We start from the raw sequence: 8,766 nt of genomic DNA on the forward strand, positions 1-8,766 counted from the left end.
TCCCCTGCAGGGCTGATCTGTTGGGGGAGTCTGGGCCTGTCCTAAAGAGCCAGGTGGGCAGGGCAGCTGGGTATGGTTTAGGGAGATGAGAATCTGAGACCAGTTTCCCCACTCACAAACTGTAGGCCCTGGGAGAAACTGCAGGGCCCTCTAAGGCCCTGCCCTTCGGGATGGATGGGCTGCACCCGTCTCATGGGGCTGCAGTGAAAACCAAATGTGCATGAACAGGAGAGGGCTCCGCAAACTCCACTGAGCTCCCACAATGCCACTCAGTCCCAGCACCACAGGGGCTGTTTGGCAGGCCTCAGGGCAGGGCTCAGCTCATGAGCCATCCCTCTCAAAGCACCAGGGTCGGGGAATCAGATGACTGCAAGAGCAGAGTGCTTAGCCCAGGGCTGACTCAGTTTGTCTCGCGGGCTGTGCTCCTATCCCTCCCACTAGGGGTGCCCAGAGACCTTCAGCCTGGGCATCTCTGCAGACAGGGCAGTGGCCTGGTTGGGGAGCCACAATAAAAATCACCAAGGGGAAGATTTGCTGGTTAACGTCAAAAGGCACACAAGTGAAGCAATGTGCAATGTGACTGGTAAAACAGCAAAGTGCTTACAGTACTAATATCTGCTTTTTACAGTAATGGTTGTACACATTAACAAAAAACTCACCAAAATGCAAGTGGCAAAAGGTAGGAATTCATAAATGAGGAACACACGTGGTAAACATTTTGAAAAAGTGACCAAACTCATTAAGTAACGCAATGCTAAATATGCTTTCCTTCACCTAAATTCGTCCTCCAAAAGAGTTTTGTTTGTTCTTTAATGAGAATACACATTGCTGGAGGACCTGGGGGAAGCTGTCTAGGACTCTCCTATATTGTTACTCCATCTTAGAGTAGTTCAAACATTCGGAAAGCCATCTGGCATTATCAAAATTTGTAAATGATAACAAAACTCTTACCAATAGTCTAGAACATGGAAAAGACTACTGGGTAAAAATGCTTATTGCAGCATTACTTATAATAATAAAGCAATCCAAATGCCCAGCTATAGGTAAGAAAATAATGTTCTGGAACATGCATAAGGCATACTATTATCCGGCTATCAAAATGATCATAATAAAGCCAATAGACACAGGAGAAGTTCTTCAACCCCATTAGTCATCAGAGAAATGCAAACTGAACCCATGAGATACCTCTGCACAAGCACTGGAACAGCAAAAATGACAAAGACCAACAATACCAAGTGTTGATGAGGACACGGAGTAACTGGAAGTGATACTGCTGGTAGAGCGTAAATAGTCACCCGCGCTGGAAAACTGGCCGTCTCTACTTAAGTTGAACATACACCCACCGTGTGACCTGGCATAAAACTCAGAGGGGGAGCTGCTAACAGAAACGCACACTTATGCTCACCAAAAGCCTGTAGAGATGGTTTAGAGCAGCAACGCTCACAGTAGTAAAATACCAGAGACAACCTAAAGGTTTGTCAACAGCAGAACAGATCAAACAATGGGATGAGTCTCAGAAACAACGTCAAGGGGAAAAGTTAAGACCATTCTAGGCAAATCCATTCATACGAAGTTCAAGCACAGGCCAAACGAATCTGTGGCATCTGGAGTATGGAGAGTGGTATCCTGAAGGGGTGGGTACTGACTGGGGAGGGTGAGAGGGCTTCTGGGGCTCTGGAAATGATCTGGGTGCGGGTTACACACAGACTTTACTGTGTGAAATTCACTGAGCTGTACACAGGTGATTTTTATACCCCAATACAAAGTGTATACAAGACAGCATAGCATAAAAAAAACACATCAGTTCTGCATCATGTGTTTTTAAAGAAATAGCCCACCTTTGCTCTGTTTGCAGCCATTTAAAGAGATACTGTACAGAGGGGACAGCCAGTAGGAGGCTGTATCAAGATGACAGCCATGCTGGGGGTGTGATCATGGGGAACTGTCTTCCTCCTTCTCTAATGGCCAACCTCTTGTGTCACTGAAGATTGCACCCCATGCTGGCCAGAGGCAGGGCAGCACCCTAGGCATGACTTCAGCTGGAAGAAGGGGCTCTTCCCTTTTGAACCTTTTCCCAGTGTGTCTAAAGCATTCCATTGCCTGCCTTGCTGCCCTGCTCAGCCTGTTAGTGAAGGTGTCGGTCACCCCCTTCACTTGCGACAGTGGAGACAGGCCACCTAACAGAGGGACACATCTGTACCCCAACATCCTGCCAGCCCTGGGGAAGCTCTGAAACTCACCCATGCCTACCCCTTTCCACCTCTCCCTGCAGGGTCCCTGCCCACTCCACCAGCCTGCTCTGCCCTTAGGAGGGTGGTTTATATCCTAGGCATCGTGAGGTTTCTGGAGACAGAAATGCTTAAAGGGGTACATCTACAGACTAATTTTACACTTGAGAGAGTTCACAGGTCACAGAAACTTTTAGGTCAAAAAGACCTTAGAAGCACTTCATAGTTATTTGGGGACATTTAATTAGAATCTGCCATTTCAGTCATCAAGGCCCAGAACACAAAGCCAATTTGCAGAGCTGAACTCGATTTCTCTTCTTGGTCTCATTAATATAAGGTAATTCACCAAGGATTCTTATATTCCCAAGGTCCTTGTTATTCCTCCCCGCTCCATTTGAAGACCAGAGCTCATTAGGAGGAAAAACTGCACTTAAGTAGAAGAGGAGACAGAGTGTGTGGGAGCTGTCTAGGGGGCTGGAATTTTTTCTTGGGGTCAAGAAAAAAGAAGCAATAACCCATGAAGTGAGCAGCTCCCATTCCTCACTCTGTGCAGTCACGGGACCCCTCCGACAAGAGGCGGCAGGCCATCAAGTGGACAGCAAATCCTGAGGTTCTATCCCACTTCCCATGATGTCCCTTCCAGCCATGGGGGGCAGGGAAAGGGGTGGTGAAGAGGGCACCGGCAGGATGGGAGGGGTGTTAGGATTCACACACAGGACTAGTGAGGTGGCAAGGCCTTCAGCAGCAGTCCTGGGAAAGGTTTGCCAGAGGCCTAGTGGGGGTACTGCAGGTCCCTCCGCCTCAGGAACCTCTCAGGCTCCCCTGAGCTGGAGTTGAGGGGTGAGGATTAACACATCAGAGCTCCACTTTGCTTATTCATTGGGGTTTTTCTAAGAATAATTTTTAAAAGGAGTTGCACAGATGAGGTCACGGATGCTCAGAGTGATTTTTTTCAAGGTCGCATGGAGATGAAATATGAACTATCATTATCAACCCAAAGAAAAAGCCCAAGTGCAATGGGGGCCCCTCTCTCTGCCCCACCCACCGGAGCCCGTCCTACCCCACCCCTGTCCTACCCCACCACAGCCTATTGCTGTCACTGTTGCAGCAAATGGGCTGAGAAGCTTCACTGTGCCTCTGCTCTCCAAACACAGGCAGCACAAGAAAGAAAGTAAAATGACAGGCTGGCATGAAGCTGAGCATGAGTCAGCAGCCCCTAAGAAAGAGGCTACTTTACAGGGGCAGAAAGAGAAAAGGACTTACTCTCAGAAACCCCAAATCCAGGACAGCTAAAATCATAGATCAGTGAGGTGTCACACCATTCACTGGCACTGAAAGTTACTATTAATAATAACCTCAGAAAGACAAATATCACCTTCCTGCAGACAGACAGGAAGGATACTGTAAAGGATGCGGATGAACCTCCAGCTAGAAGAGGCGCACAGAGCAAGGCATGTGGGAAGGGCGTGGAGCTGCCCTGCCCGCCCTATGTGCCACTCTCCGGGAACCTCTGCATGCTCAGCTATCCAAAAGCTCCCAGTACTCAGCCCTTTGGAGTTTTGTACTTTTTTTTTTTTTCCAGCTTTTAGAGACAGGGTCTTGCTCTGTCTCCTAGGCTGGAGTGCAATGATGTGAGGCTTATTGTAGCCTCAAACTCCTGGGCTCAAGCCATCCACCCATCTCAGCCTCCTGAGTAGCTGGGACCACACGCGTGTGCCACATCTGGATAATTACTAATTTTTAAAAATTAGAGATGGGGTCTCACTATGTTGCCCAGGCTGGTCTCAAACTCCTGACTTCAAGCAATCCTCCCACCTTGACCTCCCAAAGTGGTGGGATTACAGGTGTGAGCCATAACACCTGGCCTCCTTTTGGGTCTTTAATGAAAGCTTCATTATAGACATAATTGACCAAATCACTGGCCACTGATTTACCAGCTCAACCTTCAGCCTCTCTCCCCTCCCCGGAGGTGGGAGGGTGGAAGACTGTAAATTCCAGCCCTCTAATCATAGGATTGGTTACCCTGGCAGCTAGCCAAATCCTAAAGCAATTTAAGAGCCCCCAGCCACCAGTCATCTCATTAGCATACAAAGATACTCTTATCACTCCAGAGATTCTAAGAATCTCAGGAAAAGAGGGAGGTAGACCACACCCCCTCTCTAACTCCAGGTGGGGCTCAGAACACCCTGAACACATCCCCTGAGCCTCCCCCACTCCCAATATTCCCTAGGCTAGGCTTGGACCTCACCACTCTGGACACTCCATGGTGTGAGATTGACTTTAATGTCAAGACGATGGGTTCACTCAAGTGACTCTACTAGAGCTGCTAATCCAACCTAGAGAGAAAATGTGACCCAGTCTCTACCACAATGTTCCAGACCAGCCTCTGTTTCCATGGGTCCCCTAGAGCCATATGGAAACTGAATCTACCCAGGGATCTACTCAGACCTTGTCTACACCTAACAGGGGTCCTGGGACCCTTGGGGGCTTCAGGGCCACCAATTCTTGAAGCCCAGCAGATAAGAGAACAACGGGCACCTAGAAGGACTTTCTATGACATGGCACAAACATGGGGATGGGCACAGGGTAAGTAAAATGCAGCCACTGATGACACAAACTGAATGGGCCAGAGCCAGAATGGCTGCGGTGACAGGGAGGGGCAGCAGGGACAGGACAAGGCCAACAGAGAGAACAGGAGCAGTAACTCCAGAATGGCCAAGCCCAAGGTGACCAGCAAACTGGAGACTCCACTCCAAAGACGAGGCAGCACTGGCCTGTGTGCGGGCTTGGCACACCCACTGCCACAACAGCTCACATTCTGCTTCCAAGCATCCGCTCAGGTCCGTCACCAGCCAAGGTACATGCTGCACACAGCAAAGACCAGGAGGGCCTGCTTCCAAGTATTCCAGAGCAATAGCCAATGGCAGCAGAAACTTCCTCTGGTTTATATTTGGAATGAATGAGTAAGTGAGTGAGTGAGTGAATGAATGAATGCCTCTACATAACCAATGAGAAAGTTAAGTGCTATGAATCAACTTTTAATGCAAAGCAAATGATAAAATAGGTATGAGAAGAAGAGCGTGTGACCATGGGATGAGAATACACCAAAACTCATTCTTCCTTAAATATGGCCAACTTGAGGGGGCCGCCCAGGAAGAAGAGGATGTTGAACACTGGAGAAAACTGCCATCTGATGTCAAGTGGGAAGGGGTTGTGGGGTTGGCATGGGTCATAAAAGCAGAAGGACTGATTCTAGGAGGTGATGCAGGAGGAGTGAGGCCTACGATACAGCAGTTGGGGTCCTTGATTCTAATTTGCCCACTTTGGAGACTCCTCCATCCCTGGGTGTCCTTCCCCATCCTACGGTACAAGGGAATAGTGGAAGCAAGCAGGCCTTCCATTTTTTTTTCTTTCAAACAAAAGCCAACTGCTTAGGAAAGATCTTAACCTTTTAAACGAAGTCAAATATGCTTCTCTAGCATAAAATACAAAAAAAAAAAAAAAATGCTGTCTCAAAGGCCCAGGTATTAACTAGGATGAAAAGGCCACATGCTGCAGGAACAAGGACAAGAGTGGAGGGGCCTTGGGAGGGGTCTTAGGAAGGCCTTCCTCATGCCTCTCGGGGCTCTGGCTCCAAGCCCACCAGGCCCCCAGTGCCCTGGTCCACAAAAGACTCTTGATACAGTTTGAATGTGTTCTCCAAAGTTCCTGTGTTGAAAACTTAATTGTCATTGTAACAGTAGTGGGAGGGGGGGCCTTTAAGAGGTGATTAGGCCATGAGGACTCTGTCCTCATGAATGGATTAATGCTGTTTCTGTAGGAGTGAGGGGAGTGGGCTCCCGATAAATCGGGAGTTTAGCCCGATTTCCTCTCCCTGTCTCTCATGCTGGCTTTCACCTTCCATGCTTCCACCATGGGAAGACCCTCACCAGATGCGGGCACCATGCTCCTGGACTTCCCAGCCTCCAGACTGTAAGAAATAAGTTGCTTTTCTTTACAAACTACCCAGGATGTGGTATGTTGTTGGAGTAGCAGAAAATGGATTAAGACAGGTGTCAACACCTGCCCTTCCGCAGACTAAACCCTTAGATCAACCTGTGAGGCCCAGAGTGGGGCCTCAGGAATCCAACCACTTGCTCAGCTAATCTCACTTCAGATCCCTCCTCCCCCATACGTGCAAGAGCTGCCGAGCTTCTCTCAGCCTCAGTTTCTGTATAACAGAAATAACACTGGTCTCACCAGGACACAGAGGAGCAAGCACATATGTGAAGAAACACAGAAAACATCTGCGTAGAGCTTGGTACATGGGCTGTCAGCCATGTGAGGTTGTCGCCTTGGCATGTGAGGTTCTCACCTTGGCTTTTCCTAACCTCCCCTGAGGCTGGCCCCCACAGCGCTTGTACTGGGGCCATCTGTGAGCCTGGAAGCCCTTTCTCTACAGCTAAGTCTACTTGAGTTTTACCCAACTTTCCTACCTTCTCCAGTTCCTCCAACCAGAACTTTTCACCAAGGCCCATGGTACTTTGCTTGCACTACAGTTTATAATCACCAAAAATTATGCCCAAAGGTTGCTATTGGAAAGGAACATGAGAACGCAGGCCTGTTCCTTGAAGCAATATGGCTTGGTGGCATGGGGGAGGGGAGCCCAGGCAGTGGCATCAGACCTGGTGAGCCGCTGTGAAGCATGTGACCTTCTACAGGGTCCCATCTCTGTGCATCAGTTTCCTCGGCTGTCAAATGAAGTTACGACTACTGTTGGAAGGAATTCACAGTCTCCCAATCAGAGGAGTGTGAGTGGACCCTGGACTCTTAGGGAAGTGAGGCAGGTGCTCTGTCCCTCCAGGATAGACATCCATGTTCTGAGGGGGCAGCATCATGGTCCTCTTGTACTGGAGAGGTCTGCTTCCTCCTCCCCTCAGAGCTGGGGCCCAACCCTCTCCCATCTCCCACCTCCCAGCTCTCTATACCTGCACAGGGCAGGAGAGGGTCACTGTGAGTAAAGCTCTGACTCAAAGGACACTTAACACCCAAGCATGCTGCAAAACATCCATCCAGCACGGCTAGGGCTTAAATACAGGAAAGTAATGTGCTTTAGAAAAATCAAGCACAGGGGCCCGGTAATCCCAGCACTTTGGGAGGACAAGGCAGGCAGATCGCAAGGTCAGGAGATCGAGACCATCTTGGCCAACATGGTGAAACCCCGTCTCTACTAAAAGTACAAAAAATTAGCAGGGCGTGGTGGCACGTGCCTGTAGTCCCAGCTACTTGGGAGGCTGAGGCAGAAGAATCGCTTTAACCCGGGAGGCGGAGGTTGCAGTGAGCCCAGATCGCGCTACTGCACTCCAGCCTGGGCAACAAAGCGAGACTCGATCCCCCCAAAAAAAAAAAAATTAAATCAATACAGGAAGAGAAGTAACATGCTGGCAATGTGCATCCCTTCTCACCTGCAGACACAAATGACCTGACTCAGGGCCCCCGAGCTTGTGCTCACTGGGAGATGTTCATTTATCTCTGGCTTCCCATTTCCCAAGCCCTACTGTCTGCCACTGATGATGGACAGGCAGCAATGGCAATGAGTTAACTTCATTTACTTAACTGACATGCCTCATTAGTTTAATAAATATGCCGACTATTATAATACAGGGCCTGAACCAGAATACAAATGCACATCCCAGACTCCGATGGAGGGAGTCAGTCACTGTGCTACAGTCTGAATGTGTCCCCCAGAATTCCTATGTTGAAATGTAGCCATCAATGTGATAGTATTACAAAGCGGGGCCTTTGGGAGGTGATTAGACCCTGAGGGCTCTGGCCTTATAGGTGGGATTAGTGCTGTATGAAAGGGCTGGAGGGAACTAGGCAGGCCCTTTTTGCCCTTCACCTTTTGTCATGTGAGGACATGGCAAGAAGGCCCTCAGCAGACCCTAAATGCCAGTGCCTTCCCAATATCCACAGGTCTAAGAAGTACATTTCTGTTGTTTACCAGTCTCAGTTATTTTGTTATAGCAGCCTGAACTGACTGAGATACCTTGGATAGGGACATGGATATCCCTGTAAACAAGAGGGCAGAGGAGGATGCTCCAGGAGCAGAACAAGCCCAGACCGTTCCAGCCTTCCTCTTTCACCTCACTGGCCCCTCAAGGTTTCCCATCTCAGTAGATGGAGTTCTGTCCTTCCACTTGCTCTAGGCAAGAAATAACATCCTGGCCTCCTCCTCCTCTCAGATCCCACATCCAATCCATTGACAACTCTATCAGCTCTATCTTCCCCGTAAGTACAACTTCAACTCCCTCAGTACCCCAGCTCCCATACCTTGGGAATTTGACCAGCGTCCCTCCCACAGTCCTCACAGTCTGTGTCCAACAGCAATGACTGGGCCTGTGAACCTCCTAGCAGTGTCTTCATCCTCCTCCTGCCCTGGCCTCTTTGCTGTTTAGACTTTTATCTGGTGTGGCCTTTGCATCAGCCACCCTCTCTGGGACTGCCCTTCCTCAGAAAACAAGGCAGGCAACTCCCTCACTTCTTTTATGTCCTTCTT

The 8,766-nt window shown here is 49.2% G+C and overlaps 1 protein-coding gene across 33 annotated transcripts in view; it reads right to left on the bottom strand.

Moving 5' to 3' along the window:
- The window catches only part of INPP4A (inositol polyphosphate-4-phosphatase type I A), a 150,084-nt gene that overhangs the window by 75,785 nt on the left and 65,533 nt on the right, over nucleotides 1-8,766 (bottom strand). The gene's annotated exons all lie outside the window — the stretch shown is intronic.

This window comes from Symphalangus syndactylus, chromosome 14 (assembly GCF_028878055.3).
Source record: "Symphalangus syndactylus isolate Jambi chromosome 14, NHGRI_mSymSyn1-v2.1_pri, whole genome shotgun sequence".
Taxonomy (NCBI): Eukaryota; Metazoa; Chordata; class Mammalia; order Primates; family Hylobatidae; genus Symphalangus; species Symphalangus syndactylus.